This window comes from Mastigoproctus giganteus, chromosome 3, assembly GCF_048544385.1.
Source record: "Mastigoproctus giganteus isolate SK-2022 chromosome 3, ASM4854438v1, whole genome shotgun sequence".
NCBI lineage: Eukaryota > Metazoa > Arthropoda > Arachnida > Uropygi > Thelyphonidae > Mastigoproctus > Mastigoproctus giganteus.
Window position 1 is genome coordinate 73,790,652 of NC_143577.1, and position 22,068 is coordinate 73,812,719.

Sequence of the window (22,068 nt, forward strand, 5' to 3'; positions counted from 1 at the left end):
CGGCTGCCAAGTCCAGGAAGGCTTTATAACTCTTAATTTCAGAAAAAAAAAGTTCATAAAAGCTGTAGGAGTAAGTTCCCAATTTCATTTCCATTTCAACCATCAGCGCGGTAACACAGTGGTATCGTCACCGTCCTCCCCCCATCGGGTGGAAAAGATCCGGGTTCGAATCCCGTCGATGATGCGAGGAACTTTAGTGGGCTTTTTTTCACTCCGTGGCTGAGTTAGTCGGTCTCAGGCGTAGATAGCAAATTTTTTCCCCCAGAAATTGGGGTTTTTTTCGTCCATAAAACAGGCAAATCAACCAGAGAAATTTTATGTGATTTTATCACACAGGCCTGGCGTAGCCGAGTGGTCAGGAGCGCGATTGCAGTAGCACACGCTCTTAGAGTAGACCGGGGTTCAAGTCCGTGACTACTAAATACGATTAACAGTTGTATTGATTTATTTATTGTAAACTCCACTGACCCGGTTGTCGTCCCGGAGTATAAACAAGAACATAATAATAATAATAATAATAGAATACACCCAATTTACTGCCAAATAAATATATATGTAGATGTAATCATTTACGAGGGACTCTAATATCATAATTTGTTGTTGTTTTTTTCATTTCGACTCTAAAATCCAAATAAAAGCCACAGCACCTCAAAACATGTTCGGTGTCCTCCACTTGTCCACATCTACAATGATTATCGGCTTCCACACTAAGCTCAACCACACTAAGCTCAACCTTTTCCTAGTCTCCATAATAGTATCAACCCTAGGCAAAAACGCATATGTTATCCGCCCCATAGCAGAACTATCCCTCCTCTGCCATATATCTACTATCTTTTTCTGGAAGCTTCTCTTTTCCTCCTTTAAATCCTGTCTTCAATACAAGCTTCTCACATCTTCACAAGATCTTGTGCCATATAATTCTAAAAATTATTGTTCTTTGTGGCATATTCCAAAGTTCTCTTGGCTATGACAAGATCTATCGATTCCCTTCCTGCTATCACATAAAGGGCATCATTAGAGACAGTTCTATTAGCCCTTGTTACTGCAAGAAGGATCAGACAACAGACTCCTTAGAACATGACTGCTGACAATCCTATATCCCAATGCTCCTCAAGTATAACTCACCATCGACAAGAATACGCATTTATATAGAAGGTCAAGGGATTTACACTTGACACCCATTACACTTCACTAATCTCTGAATTTTAGAATGTACAGCTCTACTTTATATTGAGCATGGTGGAAAAAGTCAATCGTTCATCAATTATCACACCCAGGTACTTGATTAAGGGGGCATATGCTATGGAGCTAGAAAATACTTTAACTATGGGCCGCCTTCCCTCACTTAACTTTCCCTTGAACATCGTATTCTTCTCTGCACAGGACTCCACCGCGGCCAAAGCTGGTCGAGCTCTTTCTTCTTGCTGCTTCTGCGACCGACCATATACCAAGAATATTACGACGTCGGCATAGGCGATCGGGTCGCAGTCAGACCGTTGTTGTTCCAAGAGCTCATCAATAACTATATTCCAGCTTCATTTCTTACTTGATCATATTTTGTTTCAATTCTCACAAATCTTAGTCTAAAATAATCCTTCATTACTCCATAAAACTGTTTTGAACAGCCCATCATCCTATTGCAGACAAAAAAGCTCGGCCACCAGAGTCTATCAAATGCCCGCTTGAAATCAATCAATAAAAATATCTACATAATTCTCCAAATACTCCTGAACATTTCAGACCAATTTAAAAATTGCATCTTCAGTAGACCCGACCCCCCAAAGCCATATTGCCTACGGCTGCACATCCCTTTTTCTTCATAAATTTTGTCCAATCTATTCATTAAAAGTCTTTCAAAGACTTTGCCCAACACAGGCAACAGGGAAATAGGTCTATAAGAAGACGGGTCTCTAAGATTCTTATCCAAACTTAACATTTGAATCTTTCCATTTTGGAATTACACCATCATGTAAGCATTGATTATACAGGGTGTCTCAAAAATATTGGTACAGACGTTTGGGGAAAGTAGGTAACATCTAAAGGAATGTGAATCGCATTGGGAACCCATACCCGGAAACGTCATGGGAAAGTAGTAGCAGAGGTACAAGAAGCAGAAATGACACAAGACAGTAATTAGTGGCAAACATTTATTTGACATAATATTAACAATGGAGTACGAGATAGATGCATTTCATGATGTTACAACAGATGCTCGAAGGTTCCACCATGAGACGCGATGCATGCATGACACCGACGCAGCATGGATTGGCGGACACGGTCGAACACACCTGGAGTTTCTTTGGCAGTAGCAGCAGCGCAGACGAGTCTCGCCACGAGATCCATTTCCGACTCCACAGGCGATTCATAAACAATAGATTTGAGGGCCCCCACAGAAAGAAATCAAGGCTAGATAAATCAGGTGAGCGTGGGGGTCAGGCAACGGGTCCACCACGGCCAATCCATCGACGCCCAAAACGCCTGTTCAAATGGTCACGAACACACCTTCCATAATGGGCAGGCGCCTCGTCATGTTGAAACCAAATGTTGCGTCTCACATTTGCTGGAACATCTAAAAGTAACCCTGGTAGAACTTGTTCAAGAAAGATCCGATATTTAGCGGAGTTCATGGGGGATGGTAACAGGTATGGGCCGACTAAGCGGTCACCGACCATAACTGCCCACACATTTATTGCGAAGCGATGTTGTGCCGCATGGGGGCGCTCATGTGTGGGTTGTCGTGAGCCCACACATGAGCATTGTGCCGATTGAATAAGCCTTCCTGAGTGAAATAAGCCTCATCCGTGACCAAAACATAGGCTGGAAAATTCAAGTCTTGAACACTTTCTTGGAGAAACCACTGCACAAAAGCCACACGTGCAGGATGATCTTGGGGGAGCAGTAACTGAACCCTTTGGAGATGAAAGGGGTGTAAGGAATCGTGGTGCCAGACACGCTGTACCCTGCAACAAGACACTCCTAAGGCAGAAGCAATGGCACGTGTGCTGGTAGTAGGATTACTCTGGACGGCATTCAACACACTTTCTTTCATGGCGGGAGTTCACGTCGAACGTGGTCTTGGCCGCACTACTCCTGTTACCTCTAAATGACCCATAATTGCACAAATTTTGATGCACACGCGCAAACAAACGGTGGTCCGGTACATGTCTGTCTGGGAAGCGTCCTCCATGAATTCGTTGAGCGACTCGTCCATTGCCCTCTGCTAATCCATACACCAGGTGCATGTCTGCCAGCTCACAGTTCGTATATCGATGCATGCCTTCGTGCGGCGACTACCGCGCCGTCTACCGACTTACGGTGACGTTTCCGGTTATGGGTTCCTATCCGATTCGCATTCCTTTAGATGTCACCTACCTCCCCTAAACGTTTGTACCAATATTTTTGAGACACTCTGTGTATATATATATATATATATATATATATATAACTTCAACAAATGCTCACTGTATTTAGACCCAAATATTCTCACTACATCTGGTATTAAAGGTGTACAAAGCCAATAAAAGGACTTCCCAACAAAAAAGAATGAAACCAAGACATTTTTCACACATATATGTGGAAGCAACGATTATAGCCGCTGGGCTAACTGCGAGTATCACAAACAGACAGTGGTATGAAAGATATAAATATATAAATGTTTAGCTGAACACTGGCTAAATCTTTTGTAAGATTTCTAAGAGTATAGTGACGTATAAAATGTAACGGCAATCCATATTCGAATGATAAAACAGGACTTTGTATCGTCAATCAAAACTTTACATTGTCATCAAAAACCTTTACATTAAAATTTTCCCCACTTCAACAAGGAAAGAAAATCAGATCATCCACATAAATGTTGAATAAAACTCGATCCAGGGATGAACCCTAAGCAAATCCTATGGCTGAAGGAAAACGTGTCCGCTTCATCTAATATAACACGATATGTTCTGCCAAACACATAATCGAATAACCATTCGAGTAGATGGTGTAAAATTCTGTTGCAATTCTGTTTTTTACTTTAAGAGATCATGATGGACAGGTACGAAAGCCCTGGAGAGAACTGGATACACAACATCAACCTTGTCACTCCCTATCGACCGACATAGTAGCACACTGCAGAAAGTAACAAAGTTGGTGAAAACAGATCCTCTGAGGCGAAAACCACGTTTTTTGGAGTAATCCGAAAAGTTGAAACAAGAATTTAGCTTGCTATAAATCACAGTATCAAATATTTTTGCAATCCAATTATGCTGAATACTTACTAGAAAATATTCAAAGTTCTGTATGTATAAGGGAATGAAAAAATATATAATAATGATGATTTACACCAATGAACGTGGCGTTCATATATAGCCCTATTAAGGAAAATATTTTATGGAATTAGTTTGGAAACACTGTATAACAACGAGAAGAAGTCTAGAGCACTATAACAATCATTATTTCTAAAATAAATAAATACATGCTGTTTGCTGGTCTGCATCAACTCTTTTCCATCTACACTGCTCGACAAAATTAACAGAACAAGTTGAAAACGCGTTATAACTCGCGAAGCTTGCGATGAAGCGAGACAAACTTTGATACGGTGGTGTACCACACAATAGCGATGAAATGAGGAGACAGCGAGAAACTTCGAACAGATATAGGGGACATTTAAAGGAGTTATGGGAATTACCATAAAGGTGATATTACAGAAGTTGATACAAAAAGTACGGCGTATGATTCCCCAGCAACGGCTCAGGAGGCCTGACAGCGGTGAACCATGCGCGATATAAGGGTGTGTACAAGATTCTGTGGCAACAAATCCCGTTCTTCCATTAGCGCAGATTTAAGTCTGTGATCGTGCTGGACACGGCAGTCATTCGATATCTTCAGTTTAAGGATATTCCTCCATCACTTGAGCTCTGTGTGCAGTGGGCCAACTGCACCCCTAAAAAGTCGCACATAGGGTTCGAGGATCTATTCTCCGTACCTCTGGGCAGCCAATTTTCTAACAGTTATATGACAGTATATTTAAAAAAAGAGCGATAAGCCTCATTCCGCTGGGGTTTAAGATAATGTCTCTTCAATACTGACATGCCCCTTGTCCAATTCCCCGTGAGCTGCTTCATACTCAAAGCATCTGGGACTTTATGGTACTACAACTTAGAATCATGCTTCGACTTGTCTAAATCATAGCGGCTTTAAAGGAAGAGTTAAACAGACATGGAGGGATACTCTTTAAAAGGGTATCAGACACGTGTCTGACTCAATGTCAAAACTCATATTTGTTCAAAAGAATGATTCTACAATTGCTACATATATAATTCTTCTGATGAAAGTCTATTCGCTTAACGACGTTGTACATTTCGTTTTAAAGTTTCTCTCTGACTGATTAAAATTTACTCTGTGTCAGCGGTAACCTGAAGATTACATAAAATGTTGTACTAACAAATTCGGTTATCAGTTCACCTCTTTGATGCTACACCTGAAAACAGAAATAATGAAAGCGTGCAAACCTTTGGGAAATTCCATAACAAAATGCAGATATACAAAAACGTTTCTAGATATTTATCTCCAACTCTTTTTATCATTTGGAGCAAATCTCTGTTGAATTTAATTTCCGGGTAAAAGCATTTTAAGGGAAAGTAACGCCATTGGCTCAACAGTTCAGGGAATCCACACGCGTGCGTATTTGTTTATTTATTTATTTTTTTGCTCAAAATCTTATTAAAATTAATTCATTCTTTGAATGCGTTATAAAAGAAAAATGACCCTTTGTTAGTACGGAAATATAATAGCTGGTAGTAAACATTAATTAAAAAAAGCGGCGAGGGAAAGGATTTTAATGGCATCGCAGGACTAAGTGGGCTGCCAGCGTGCCTCGGAACACTACCACATGAGGTTAGAAAAACTTAGTGTATGCCTTGGAGCAAAAAGTGTCTCAGAGTGCTCGTCTCGGTTGAAAAACATCTATGAGGTTCTCAACTGCTGCATGAGAAGAGTGCGTGAACGCAACCCCTATTCCCTGCTTCTTTTCCGGTATAATAAATACACCATTTGTCTTTCCTCTGTAACGTTTTTTTCTTTTCGCCGCAGCACAATGTACTTAAGGAAAGAGTGGAAAAGGGCTTTGATTAACAAGACTGTATCATTTGGGATTTAAAGCAAGAGCGAGAGAAGAGGATAAAGAATGAATGCAAAGTGGGCAGGTGAGGAAACAAAATCGATCCGTTTAAACAAGGAAAAATTCATGATATTATAGAAAAATATTTATCAATTAATATTTCATGAATTTTTATTAAAAATCTTTAGATGGATCTAAATTTCTTTCAATTCTTTCTCTTCAGTGGAGAAACAACTATCTGACTTATATCAGAAATTTTCTCACTTATCTCCCCTCTTAGAAGCAAAATTAATTGACTAGCCTAATGTAGGAAAACGATAAAGTTGTCAGACCAAGTTATTTTACGATAACCTCGAGTTGTTAAAAACCTCAACTGAATAAAAAGGAAATTTTGGTTTCACTGATTCCGAAACATTTCTCTGGAAAAATGAAGGGTTGGGTTGTTTTAGGTTTTAGAATTTGCAAGAATGTAGTTAAGTCTACGAAGGCGTCACCATATTATATCTATGAAAGGCATGTATTCTACAGTAGCTATCTCTTTTGTCTGAGAGATTTATCTCGCAAAAAAGTTTCCAGATGCCTCGTAGCACAGAGTTGTCCTCCAACGTGTGGAACGAGTATATGTTCGAGTCCATCAAGATGGGAGTAATTCTTCTCAGTTTCTTCCACATTGTGGCTCAGTTAGTTAGTTTGTAGTGAGAGTTACACGGCTTTTCCTAAGTATATTTGTCCTTTTCATCCAGCAAAACAAGAAACCGATCATGTAACACTTGAAAGACACAAATGCAGTACATTGACGCCTTAGGTTTGGTTAATTTGGCGCTAAAAAATACACACAGGCTTCAGGGAGCAAATAAAGCCTAACCATCCCCAGAGACCAAACACAGCTGTGGTGTGAAAACAACCCTTACAATAATCCCAAAACATAAAGGTTCTTTCCGTCCAAGGAGGAATCTTTTTACATATAGTTAAGAGATCAGTGATAGTGATTACTCGCGACAAAGACTGGAAACTTAAACGAACTGTTTGTAGCTACTGATCCTCAAGTGAGCAACTCGTGCTCTCGCGATGCTCAAAAAATACAAATGACCTTACTAGATTTGATGCAGATTCAAGTAGCCGATTTCAATTAGCCGTCCAGGCTTAATCGAGAACCCAATCTAATATGCCGCTTCATAACCCAAAAACAACCTTAGTTTATCTTCTTCTTCGACAATGTGTAATAGTACATAACGGTACATACCAATAAGATGTCCGAATCTTCTAAATGCACCAAGTTTCTTGACAGAATTTTCAGAAATATAAGAACTCTGTCTAGAACCGCTGCAAGGTATGGCAAACATCTTGCTAAGACATCTGTGAAAAAAAAATCTTTATTGTCAGCAAGACAACAAAGAACCTGCCAGATATTTCGATGAGCGGCTTAATGTTTCGATTGCCCTGTAAATAATATAATTAAAAAATAAATTCCCAGAATGCTCTTTCTTAAAAACACTGGCCTTGCAACTAACATTTTTAAACAACTACTTAAGAAGTACATTAGGACTTCTCATTAGACCACTTGTTTGAGAGAACCACGATGTATCATTCTCAATCAATACCAATTCATTGATATTAATGTAGGTAATAATAATTCGTTTCCACCTTTATCCTTTAATTTTATTTCTGTTCAGCAGGAAACTCTTTTTACAATCATTTATGCTTACAAGTCACTTCCATAAGAGTTGGGTTCCAAGGATTCGTTAATCCAGTTAAAACAAGTAGCGTTTGTTTACACCGAGAAATCGATACAAGGGGACTTCCATCGATATATCACGAACCGTCGTATAATTAAGAGACTTTTGATCACTTTCAAATTCATTCGTCACAGATCTCCTTGCGGCAAAATCTTTGACTTCCTCAACCTCTTAAATTTATATGATAAATTAAAGATTGCAACTGATACGAATATTTGTTAAGTTCCATAGCTGAACATTCAAAAGTTCTCTATCCAGGCTCCTCATGCATCACTAGGAAGACTGGCTTACCAAATTGAAGCCTTCTGTGATGAAAGAAATAAAAGTACTTACCGGAAATCCTTAGCAACTGGTTCGCAAGACATTTAGTATTTACAGTCCGTCCATTCATTAATTTTATTAAAACAAATTTCTATGTAAAGGATAGAAAATTTCACTGTTTACGATCTGCCATAACGTCAGATCTTGATACCTTCAGACGTATTTATCTGAACTCCTAAACCATCTTCGCACTCATTGATTCACTCCACGTCTTCATCTTAGATTAGACCTCTACCAATTATCGCGATTAACTGTCGCCTACGTTTGTTTCTTTGAGATACGATTCTGACGAATGGATGGCAATCATTACTGTAAACGGACTTGTAATTGGTCAATAATACTTCAAAAGCAAATGTATATCACACTTCTAGGAAATTCCAGCTCATATTGATCTTTTAACCCGAAAAAATGTGTTATATGGTTCGTTTGAAATTGAGGTTTAAGAGTTTTCTTGAATTTTTCAAGAAGTGGCTCTAGACTCGAAGATTCTTTAAGAGAAAGATCGCGGTGTCTATCACCTCTTTGTACACGTTATTTCGATCTCATCTTCAGTTTGCTTAATAGTAATCGTATATACGCTGTTGTATCATTTTCTGATTTATCCTACAAATTATAAACAAATATATTTTTTACATTTAGTGTGAAATCATAACCCCTGATAGTGAACTATAAGTCAAAAGCAAAAGACATTCCACAGAAACAGTCAGAAGCAGTGTGCACTGAATGCATATATTAAGAATAAATTCCAGACAAATGTTGTTCTTATTTGCTATTTCTTCCTGCTCAAATTCTGTATCACAGCCAACAGTATAATAATAAGTTGACGTAGCACCGCTTTATGATTATTTAATTTGGTAATTTTTAGTGAAAACTCGACTATATGCGTGCTATAAATGTTAAGAGTTAGTATTACGATTCAAACACATTTTATATTCCCATTTATATCTTCCACATATATATAACACTGTGTTCAATTTTCTGCTAAAAGAACCAAGGAATAAAAGGGGGGGGGGGGAACCGACTTCATCCGGATTTGATCACGTATCCCCGAAATAACAAAAACACATTAAACTCTTTTATCCATTACAGTCCTGTTTAAGTTATAGTTTTGCGTAGACTACCCTGAGTTTCAATATCAGCTACTCATTTGAACAAGCGTATCAATTACTTAATTTCGTATTCAAAAAATCAACTCATTAAAGTCTGATGAATATCAAACTATTCCTGGTCGAGACTTTTTAAATGATAAATGCAAATACAAAACTCGAGGACTAATAGCGTGAACACATATTTGAAAGAACAGTTTTGATAATGTATAATAATCTTTAGATGACGTTATTATTAAAATATATAATGACATTTACAAGTCAATGTATTCTTCTATCATTCACTGCACGAGCTGCATTGCTTTTTTTAGCATTTGGATTGCGTGAATAATGAAATAATCAAATAAAACAAACAGTTAACTGCAGTTATTAACGATGATTTTTTTTAGTAAACGTGAAATACTTGCTGAAATTCCTTACGCGAACCCTATTTCATTAAATTAATATTGTTTCCTTTTCAATTTCATTTTTATTATTATTTTCACGATGAGAATCGTTTCGAATTCAAGATATGAAGCCTCTACAATTCTTTTTGAGATAACGCTACCTTAAAGAAACCAGTTAATAAATGCATCCGTTATTTTCTACCGAAGGCAATTTCATCTTATATAAACCATTTTGATACTTGCTATATGCGTCTGACAAAAGTTCACATTCCCTTGATGAAGATATTAAGAGATAAGTTATTCATGTAAAGAAGGTCCGAATTAATTACAATACGCCATGCATCGGAATACAGAAAGTCATATTCGCTTAATATGTAGAAATATTGAAATTAGATTTATGAAAAGATAATAAACAGATGCGTAAGAACACGAGCTGTTCCATTCGTCCCAAAAAAACAACACCCGAAAGCAAAAAAATACATTTTTATGAACAAAACGAATTAAGAAGTAATAACAAAACACGCTCGAAATAAATGAGAATCTGAGAGAAATAAAAAAAGAAAAATAATTATAAAAAATCTTTCTTGTAACCTTATCTACCATAATTTCTTCATTTCACGAAACATCCGAATTGTGACAATCTTTGACTATATTAAGAAAATGCAGCGACTCCTTAATTAAGACAAGTATGAGATATAGAGACAGTGATGAAAAGGATGAAAAAAAAAAGGATGAACGCTGAATTGAATTAGTGGAGTTTTTCCATAATTTTATTGCTACTTTCGTATGCTTAATGTGATTTGCAGATCCGCATAATTAATTTAGAAAACAACGTACCAGAAAAACTGTTTGTTTTTCAGAACCAGGTAGAAAACTGGTTTAATATTCTTGAGCCTTCTAGATAATGGAGCAGAAACTATGCACTAAAGCTGTGATTTCCGTATAAATGCTTAAGTGATTTTTCTAATTTCTGGTAGTTACCTTCTTTCCAAGCTAAGAATCTTATAATTTGAATAATGGAAATACCAGGGCAGTGGTTACAATCACTGATCTTCCAAACCTTGTTGAAAAAAAAAAAATAGCTGTGACCACATAAATGAGACGAGTTAATAATTAGTGATATGGAGAATGTAAATTATCATTAACCGTATTTATTAGTTGCGAACCTTGGTCAACTCAAACGTGTGTACTGTTACGCATCGACCACTGGACTACGTCAGACTCACCGCTTGGATTTAAATCTTGTCTTCGATTGAAGGAAATTTTATGGGGTTTTCGTCTTTTGCCGATATGCCGGTATCGAGCGAGGACTTCGCAGTTTTCCTCTCCGGAAACTGAAAGAAAAAATTGTGTTGGTGAGTGGAAATTATTTTTGTTCGGACGGGTTGGAGTAAGAGATTTTAATGTAGGTGAGATTACGCCGGTTTATATATCATCGTATACTGATTCCAGTTTATGTTACAGCTAGTTCTGATAATAATACAGAAGGTGGGAATCGATTCTAAACAAGCACTAGAATGTAATTTATTTTTACAAGCAAAATAAGCCAATATGAAATCATTTACTATAGATTTTCTGATTCTTTTAGTCCATCCCTCAACCCCGATCTTTTTATCCCTAAAATTCCCATTTCTCTCCTTCGGTTAGATGTTATTTGATTATTGGACCAATCTCAATACAACCAACACAGAGTCGTATGTGAAAACCTCAGTAGAGTTGCAGTTATCGAGGTATTCATATCGAAGCATCTGGCGCTGTCAACCATGTTCAAAGTCACAAACCTTTCATTGTTGTAAAAGGGTTTTAAGAGCATTAGCGACTAAGACCATATTGCTCCATATGTACTACTCTATGACGACGTACGCAACACCCTAATCACCAAGATCAGATATCTACCAAGAGGCCTTGAACAACACCTCCATGGACACCAAAGATGAGTACCTAGCCTTCACTGATTTTGCCCAGAAATTGTTTGCAAGACGGAGAGCCAACTACGCCATCGCCCACAACTGACAACACTTCCAGGATAAATTCAACCCTAACTAAAATAACTGGATCAGGATAAATCTAAGCCCCAAGGCACTGTTTAAAAATATGGACAGTAACCAACGAGAAAAGCCTGAAACTAATCGGGTGAAATGAAAAGGAAACCCCAGTGTCCTATCACAGACGAGACCCCGACTGAGGACAAATATCAAATCAGGAAGCAGGCGAAGAGCCTTCTACTATAAACACAACAAAAGAACATATAAACACTCGATGACTGCGCGCAGGGACGAGACCCCGACGAAAAACAAACCGACCCAGCTGCCGACGCCACATGGAGATCTGAGCCGAGCAACCTAGCCCAACTCTCTTTAAATCCTGGTGTGGGAGGGGCCCCCACACCTCCTTTCCTTCTGGTGAGGCATGTGTATGCCTCACTAATCTACTGGGGTTGCCTACTCTATTATCCCCATACTTCTGCCTTACTCCCTCCCCAGTCTACAGTCTCCTTCCCCTCTATCTTTACGCAAGGGTATGCCCCCACACCAAAACCTTAAACAACTCCAAATTAATTACGCCCACTTTCGGCTTTTTTACATCTAAGCGATATTTTCCCACGCAATTGAAGACACGCACATATGTATATATTACACACCCATATATTTTTTATATGTGCGTTGTGTATATGTGTATATATTTTTTTTAGGTCCTAGCCGCTGAAATCTCACGAAGTTAGGCGGCAGGACCTGCCAGAGTAAAAATAGTCTACTAGGTTCCTGGTCTGCCTCCACGGCGCATAAGTGGAGCAACGTTGGGCCTCAGTAGGGGTCTAGCGGCTAAATGACCAGATTAACAACGGTACACGACATAACACAAATTCAATACCCACACACTTTTAAATCTCTGGCTTTCCCAGCAAACTGGTACACCCACAATGTAAGCAACGCGGAGATGGGGGAAACCCCTGGTACCGCTAGACATCAACACACTTTACACTTTACTTATGTACTGTCTGTAAATTGCGTGCGTGTGTTCTGTGGTCGATTTTCTGTTTGCTCGACGAAAAACCCGAGTTTTTGCGAGAAAAAACCATGCTCCCCTTGCCTGAGACCGACTAACTCAGCCACGTTGTGAAAAAGGCCCATAAAAATTCTTCACGTCACCGACGAGACTCGATATGGGAAAGACAGCAATTCTACTAACTGTGGTACACATGAGGACAAACTTTTCATCCTGCCCATTCTCGCACTACACTGAACACACAAAATGTCCCTATGTATCTGCCCATCTGCTTTATATCGCATGGTGATGTTGTTACTGAAGCAGCGTTATATTTCATAAAAACTTTGATATCTAAGCCTAATAGCGACTAACTCGGTCACGGAGTGAAAAACTCGTAAAAGTTCCTAGTATCATTGACAGGATTCGAACCTGGACCCTCCAACCGATGTTGGGAGGACGGTGAATATAACAGTGTACTATCCGCGCAGACATTTTAAATTCAAAAGACTTAATTCCTACTGCATTATAGAAGGAATGGGGAAATTGCAGGAGTTTCGCTCTGAAAATCAATATCTGTACACCACTTCAAGCCTCCAATAAGCAAATCTGCACCAATTGATGAGTCATCTACTACTAAGTACTGCGTGGCGACACAGAGGGTCAGCCATTCCTCTGTATGATATGGACGCCATACCCCGACTCCCACTTACATTGGTAGACACCTGGATTGACCAGTCTATTACAATGGTCACTTCCAATATACTGTGTGCAGTGTTTTTGACCTTGTACTGAAGGTATACTGAGCTTTACTAACAGTTCAACCACCTAGAGGATCCAAACTGAAGAGGATTTGGTTGGCGAAATTCTGCCCATATGACCTACGAGTCAGCCTTAGTATCAGCTCTATTAGCGTTTTAGACTTACGTGAAGCCATGCCTGGAATCTCTGCAAACGCCTCAGGAACCATAGGAAATTTATTTCAGTAACCAGAATATCTATAGGTATTCTGTTTTTTTTTTGAAATACAGAATTAAAAATGCCAACGTTCTGGACAGTGGAAACAGTCGCTGTTAATGAATGAAAGTGAGAACAGAAAGTCAAGATGCACTTTGTTTTGAGAGCCGCGTTAATTTCTTAAAACCCGTTGTATGATAACTTATTTTAATTCAGAGAAACAAATTTCCCATCGATTTCTTGTCCTGCTAGTTGTAGTACTTTCTCCTTTCACCTTCAGGAAATAAGAATCTCGTTAAAACATGATAAGTATAGGAAACACTTGCATTAAGATTCTTCTATGATCGGTGACTTTTTAATTAAATATTTGCAGTGAAGCTTTACAAATAAGTTGAAGTTTTATTATTATTTTTTTTTCTGAAAGGCCATAACGCAATCTTTTCCATTACGTGACGGCACGCGATTGTTGTTTTTTTTTTTTTAATCTTGTCTGCACAGTGTGCACATGAGAAGCTGAAGACAACACCATAATGAGCAGGCTAGAAAACAAAATTATTTAGCTCCTCTTTTTTAACAATCCCAGATAAATGCGCTAATGAAAGCCCGAAGATGGAGTAGATAGCTATGCGAGGCTACAAGTGATTCATTTTTAATGATAAGAAAAACAACACTTGTCATACAGTTAACCCGTGTTTCTTTTTTTAAAATACACTTATAATTATGGAATAACAAATAAATGTACGTAATACAGAAGTATGATGGTCGTACGAAAAGTAATGAGCACATTTATCGACAAAAACGTTGCACAGAACAATATTTTTTTACTTTTTTCATAATATTTCCAGAGAAATCCACCCATGCTACGTGTTGCTGGGAGCTTCAAAATCTTCTACACTAGAACTCTGGTAGCGAAGTGCGAAAACAGGATTCGCTTCACCTTTGATAATATATCATCATTATCTTCACAGTACATGCTTCTCAAGTGGTTCTGCAGCTGTCTGATCTCAGGAAATTAAGGAATACTGAACCAGTATCCTTTTTCTTACAATAAAACCGACCTATCTGTTCACTGCAAAGACGAAAACGCAAGAAACTGACCTTTGAATATACCTACATAGTGGCCTTATGTTTCCTTTAACATCATCGACCTTCAGTCTAGTAGAGGACGTGACCCAATTTCCTCCCATTCTGCTAGCAGCTCTTTTCCTCTTCTAACAGCTCTCGCCTCAGTTGAAAACGTTCCACAAAAAATCTCTTTGCCTATAACTTCTCATCATACACCCCACTCTGTTTTCCATGCCGTATGTTTGTTCTTGATAAGTTTGCTTCACAGTTTCAATGTACAGATTTTTCCTCTTTCACTCTCTCCTTTTAAAAGCTCGGTTTGATCAGCACTTGAACATCAGAGACAATGAAAGATGCACTCAATTATACAGAACCTTAAATCCTTAACGGTGAATAGGAAAACCCGTACACTAATGCTTGCAGAGAATAAATCTTATAAGCTGCAAAATATTAAAACCAATCACTAAAAAATGATCAATCTTAGCTTCATTAATGTTCAATCCAATATGAGCATTTGAATGCTACCAATCAAGATTAGAAATGGAATGTCAGATAAGTTTAAACTATTGCTACAATATGACAAGGAAATTGTCGCAACAAGCCTCAATGGTAACCTCCAATCCTGTGAGATAATAAGGCTAGCTTCATGCTTTGTGTCTCAGATAATGAATCTGAGACAAGACACGGAAGAGTAAAGCCAAACTATTAATGTCATAATATGAAAATATGTTCAGTGTTTTATCAAAAACCAAACAGCACATCTAATCTACCATTGTAGTTATTCTATTGCACTGTGGACTTCGTATATAGTCCTTCAACAACTCGCTGTGGCATTGGTCAAGTCTCATCAGGCCATAATTCCAAATGCATAATTCAGGAAGACTTCATTTTCCCCTATTTCCTTACATTCGGGTAGGTTTACTCCAAACAACTGATTTCTGAACTCTCTGGGACAGAGTACCGCCATCTGTCTGTAATAAAGTTTCGAAATAAGCTGTTACCACCGTAATATATTTTACTGCTGGCCGTTATTGTCCACTGCTAAGGTGGACAAAAGTCGTGGCACAAATAAAAACCACCCTTCAATAATATATTGGTTTTACATAGAATTTTTATGGTTCAGTAAAGCATTAGATCGTAAAGGAAGAAACAACTCGTACAAATATTTTTCATCTGAAGGTGTGTTGGTGAAAGCGGTCTACGTACTTTAAAATTCTGAAGACTTACCCTTGGTATTCTGTTTGCATCCCCTGAAGGCAATAAATCGTTCACCAGAAACCCATGGGTAGCTAATGTGTTCAGCGATTGCTACATTTGTATTCAGCCGTAGAAGTCACTTGACAAAAATTCCAGTGTACGCGAAATGTGATATCAGTATATGTGTTTTCCGTTTGACACGTGTCATTCTATTGCCATTGTTTCTACGTGCGTTGAATCCTTCCATTGTTTATGTATAGCTCTTATTCAGTTTCTTGCCACCTTACTGTTCTTCGATAAGAGAAACATTACAGGCGCAGAATTTTAATGGTCTTCTTCTATGAGTGGTGACTTCACAGAAGAAAGTTGAAACGTAATTGAATAAGGTAAAGAAATATGTTGTCTCCCGAGCTTCACTTGTTGAATTCTATTCTTTAAAAGAAGAATATGTACTCTGTGCTTGTGGGTTCAATTACAATTTGCTTCCTTTTTTTATTATGTTCATTGTAGTTCAATACACTGAAATATTTTTATAACTTTAAGAACAGGTCGAGTCGTCCAACATATTTGTCTTTGGACAGGAACTATAACGACTCACGTACTCCACTGGTTATAAGAAATCGGAGATCTCCGAAGTAGTATCACATACTTGTGAAATCGTGATAATAATTGAATTGTTTTCCTTCCAACGTTTCTTATCCAGCAATTTACTTCTGCATATATTTCCATTAGAGATCAACTGCGAACACAGAATGTCGGCTACTATACTTGATTTCTCAATTATAGGATCTACTAAATGTAGCGTTAACCAAAATGGATTTTCATTATTAACTGGTACTGTGCGAATTCGAGAAGAGGACGGGGTAATCTCGCTTCTATTTCCTTTATTCTTGCTTTATTTTTCTACCTTCTAACTATCGGAGGATTCCTCTGTCTGATACTCCTTTCTACTATTCTTTGCTACCTCTCCAGCTCCCAAACTTTTCCTTCTATAGCCTTTTTCATTTCATCGTTATTTGGATTCTCCCGGGTTAATCCAGTAGGTAATATATTAGTAGGTCCTGGTCGTATCCACGTGATGGGGATAGGAGTGGGACGTAGTGACAAGGTATTGCTACTTCCCATCTGCTAAGAGCCAGGTACCCGTCGTCCACATAACAACACACCATATCACTACATTTACACATCCAACATGCTACTTACAAATGGCCGGTTTTGGCGTAAGCTTCTACACAAGATGTACAACAGCGGCTAATGGGGCAAACCTTGGGGTCTGTCACAACAACTCGAATTCCCCCTTGGACGGGGGAATTCGAGACCATAAGGGGTCGCTATAGAATGTCGTTACACTGCGTGAATTTTATAGTCGGTTTCCCAGTTTTTTTAATAAAAAAACGGGAATTTTCTGGAGAGTGAGAGTGACAGATGGAACATTTCTATCAAAATGTTCTTGCCTCAACATTATTCGAAACTAGGAGTTCTCCAGACGGTGTGAATCCTGAAAAAAACGCACGTACAATAACAGCGATCATAATCACTGCTCTAACCAGGGGGCATGGGACATTTCGCTGGAGACCAACTAACTCAGCCCATAAAGTATCCTGTGTGGCTTATTTGAACCGAGACCATTTTCATTCGGTGTAAGAAAGCAGAGCCACTACATCCTCTGCTATTTGTGAGGCCATTAACTGGGACTGCATCCTCGGTTAACTGATCACGACATTTTGTGGCATAAAAATCCATCCAAACGAAGAATATTAGAAATATGAAATATAACAAACACCGAAAGCATATGTAAGGTTAGCGAAGAAAGCATCGGGTTTATGAGTAGCCTATTAAAAACGAAAAGTTTCCTATTAAAAACGAAACCAAAAATTTTGAGATGTTTCCCAGTCCCAGAGTAAAAAAACCTTTCCACTTTATCCATTAACCATCTACTGCTAATAAATCGAGCTACAGTTTGAAATGTCTTTTTCATTTTAGAAAGGAAATTTATTCCTATTTTTGCTGCAAGGGAACAGGTAACCCTGCTTCTCTGAACTTTCATATGAATACATTCACAATACGCAGGAAAACAAGATATACAGGCCCTCATATAAGCCCGGACCACTTCATGACATACGAAATGAATTAATTAGGCTGATTTTTATACAATCGCGTATATTTATCAAAACCATTTTATAGGCACCTTTCACGAAGTATACCGTGGCCACACAGACAAGAAGTATACTTTGATTTCATGGTACGTTTAGAACATAAGCAATTCAAGGACATTGCAAATGCTGTTTAGTAGGGTTTCAGTTCCTCAATATGTATATGTAACAGTGTTCATGACCTTCGGAATATAAAGGCCTGGAGTTGTATTAAGATAAACAGTGTTAGGTTCTTTCGGTAAATCGCGCTACTTAAATAAACAACACCATTTCCTGGAAGAAACTAATCTTACATCTCATCGTCATCATAACTCTCCTGCTTTCCTTTACATCAGCGAAGAAAGTTAAAGTGGGTTTTACCTTAATGTATCCTTTGAGAATGAATCCACTGGGGCAACTTTTCTCGAAGTTTCTCTTTAAAACAACCACCACTAATTCAAACAAACAAGCCGGAAGTTCTTGTTTGTGTCACGAAGTGCGACACGAAAAGTGTATTTTCAACCTTGATGGATAACCAGAAACTTCAGAGACGCTAACGCAGCTCGTTGCATTAGCCAACGTGACCCAGTAGTGTAGGTTATGAAAGGAGGCTATTCAGTGGAGAGCAAAATCATAAACTACGGTAATATTCATCATCTTGGTAAGGTTTTACTTCCTGCACGAGAGAGTTCTTTAAAAAAAAAACCACGCGTCAAGGGGATATCATCTAATATCCATCAATAAAATCATGTAGTCATATGCTCTAACATATACTATACAAATTTGTTTTTTGTATTAACAGTCTAAATGCAGTCTAAACACACACAGTGATTACTACATTATAACTAACCCCATCAGTAATGGACTATGCCGCATAGCTCGCTGTATAAAAAGCTGAAGAGTCTTTTTATACTAGAGCAGTGGTAATTTGCATCTGGTCGAGCAAGTCAAAGTTATAAAGTAACAGTTATGGGGCGTAGAAAAGATATCACGGAGTTTCAAAAGGGCGTGATTGTGGGAGCTGTTTCGTCCATTTCGGAAACTGCACGTCTTGTCAGTTGCTCACGCCCCATCTTGGTTAAGATGTACGAGGAATGGTGTCGTACAGGCCAAACCACATCCCGCCGATAGAATTGTAAAGGAATGCGAAAAGTGCATGTTTGTAGTGAGCGAAAGGTTCAGCACGTTGTAAGGGCTCAATGGAAAATCATTGTGCTACAATTGACATCGCAATTCAATATAAGGAATGCAAGAACAATAGTTCAAATGACGATGTGCCGCACACTCAGACGACCCAACGGACATCCTCTCCTCAAAGCTGATCATCGTAGAATGCTGTGGTGTTAACAACACGCTGGTTGAACACTGGAGGAATGTAAACGAGTGTGCTGGTCAGACGAGTCCAAATACTTGGTAGAACACGCTGACGGATGCCTTAATCACCGAATTGGTTTCCTGCCAGATGTTTTTTGAAAGATTCCAACAGATTAAATTCAGAAGGGATAAGGTCAAAACTATGTGGCGATCGGGCAAGCGCCTCTCGTCCGCAACAATCTAACCATGTCGGCTACAGATAGCCTTGTTTGAACTTTACGAAAACCAGACTTGCTGCTTGAATATAACTGCTGGATCATATACAGGTCGCAGTTATAGATGAATTTCTGTGGGTTTCTTCCCTCCAAAACTGAGAGATATTCTCCTTGAGAATATTCTCAAGTTTCCTCATAAGTATGATACTTTCACAGTGGCCCCTAAACATTGTATAACCGAATCAAAGAAATATCAAACTAGACAATATTGATTATTCAGCGGACAACTCAATAAGGCACTGTGGTGAAAATTATTTTTATTTTATTTTTATTTCTTTAACGAACTCTAAAAGACAGTGGGAAATCTTCAGATATAGATACGAAATTTCTTATTGCTATTTTCGAGCTATAATTGTATCACAGATAATAATTTATATAAACAGCAATCAGAAATAAATCTTCAGGTTTTATATATGCTTGTACTGTTTCAAGACGGCCTCCGTAACCGAGTGGGCAGGAGCGGGAGTGCAGTAGCACACGCTCTTTGAGTAGACCGGGGTTCAAGCCCCTGCCTGCTGAATACGGTCGATCTGCCAACCCGCACTGGACCAGCGTGGCAGATTATGGTCCATTTCCCTCAGCATGAATTGTTGAGGAGGCTTCCACCCTGCAGTGGGTTGATAATGGCTGCACTTTACTTTTTTACTGTTTCAAAAGATTGAAGTGCATTTGATGTATATCAGCGTTTACAGTATAGCAGTGATGCTTGCCAGGAATGTGTCATTTACAGGGGAATCTGTTCCTTTCTACGCGAAGGGGGTGCACCTTAGCTTGATTTTAAAATAAACACAATCCTACGGTATATGCCCTCAGCTGAATCCAAGTCGAAACTATCTCTAAGAGATGGAATTTTTATTGTATAACGAAGCTTGTAGTTCCTCTTCTCGTCATGCGTTTTGAATATAATTTTTTTTCAGCTCCTTCCCATCAATAACGAAAGAAAAGAAAAGATTTTTCTAAACCGAAATCTATTGTAAACAAAACAGATAATGTACACAATGCATTACATTTCAGGTGTCTACGATTTTCATTTCTTAGGTGATTTTTTCCATACTTGAGATTAATAGAAGCGAAAATTAAATAATAAATTATCCTATAACCAGAAAATTACTAATTAATTAATTAATAGTACTTAAAAGTATTTTTCCTCACTGCACATACCTCAAAATGTAATATTTGCTCAACATCTGCTATTTTCTCCTAGATTTGAATAACATTTGAAAGATAACGCGTATTTTATTTATACTGTGATTAATACAATAAGATAAGAAAAAATTAATAAATCATGATTTATATATTTAGCAGACTGATAATAAAAATGAACTCAAAAACCAACGTTTGATATGTGCTAACCAATAACATTTTTCTGCATATCTGCCATTCATTCTTCAAATCTGCACAAATCAACAAACATAATATCCATTGCATCAGCTATGATATATAGCATATAGATAGCGTGTATGATTATGGAAAAAAATGAATTGCTGGATTTCCATTTGTCTGATTTTAATTACATCTACAGTGGCTGAATAAACCTTTCTAAAAATTATAAATATTATATTTCATGAATATGTGTCCACTATAACTGATTTATAGTGGGCAGATTTTCCGTGATCGATTTGCCTGTTTGCTGGACAAAAAAATCCGTTCAACCCTTTTAAGACCGACAATTCAGCCATATTGTGAAATGAAGCCAATAAAAATTCCTCGCGTCAGCGGCGGGATTCCCAGTCGGTGTTGGGAGGACGGTGACTGTGATAACAGCTAGGACAAGACAATAGGCGTTTTATGAACAGGCGAACGCACCAAAAAAAAGTGAAATTTCTTCGACTTTTTAAGCGGGTACAGAGCCTTTGCGTGATCGACTAAGTCGGCCAATGTGTGTTTTCAGCACATTGGCCGAGTTAATAAAACAGGAAGTAATTCGTAACATCCAACACGGAGCGACAGTAACCACTAAGTTATTACCTAGGGAGACTGGTTCGTATAACTGCAACCCACTGTCCTATCATTAGAAAAATATGACTAGGTCCCTTCAAAGGAAAGCTATTGAAATACAAAAGGGGAAGATAAAAACAAATTCCTGTGCTTTACCTTACTCTTTCTTCTAACATCAAGAACATCTGCCATCACACGTGGCGAGTAGATTGTGAGCAAAATAGCTATTCGATTGATGTAATCAGAAAAGAGATCACAGGATGGGTGCTTGATTAGAATTTAAAGAATTGCCACTATCAAATGTCTCTGAAATGCCTAGTGCTATTTATTGAGCTTCTTGATGTCTTCTAATACTTCAAAACTTCTTCCAATTCTCATGTGAGAAAATCAGAATAGGGATAAAAAACATGCTACCCTCGATTGAGCCCTACTAAGTAAGCCACGCTGTGAAAGAGGCCCATCAAAATTCCTCGTATCACTGATGGGATCCGAACTCAAGGTCTTTTCCACCCGGTGTGAGGAGGAAGGTGATTATACCAACTGTGCTACCCATAAG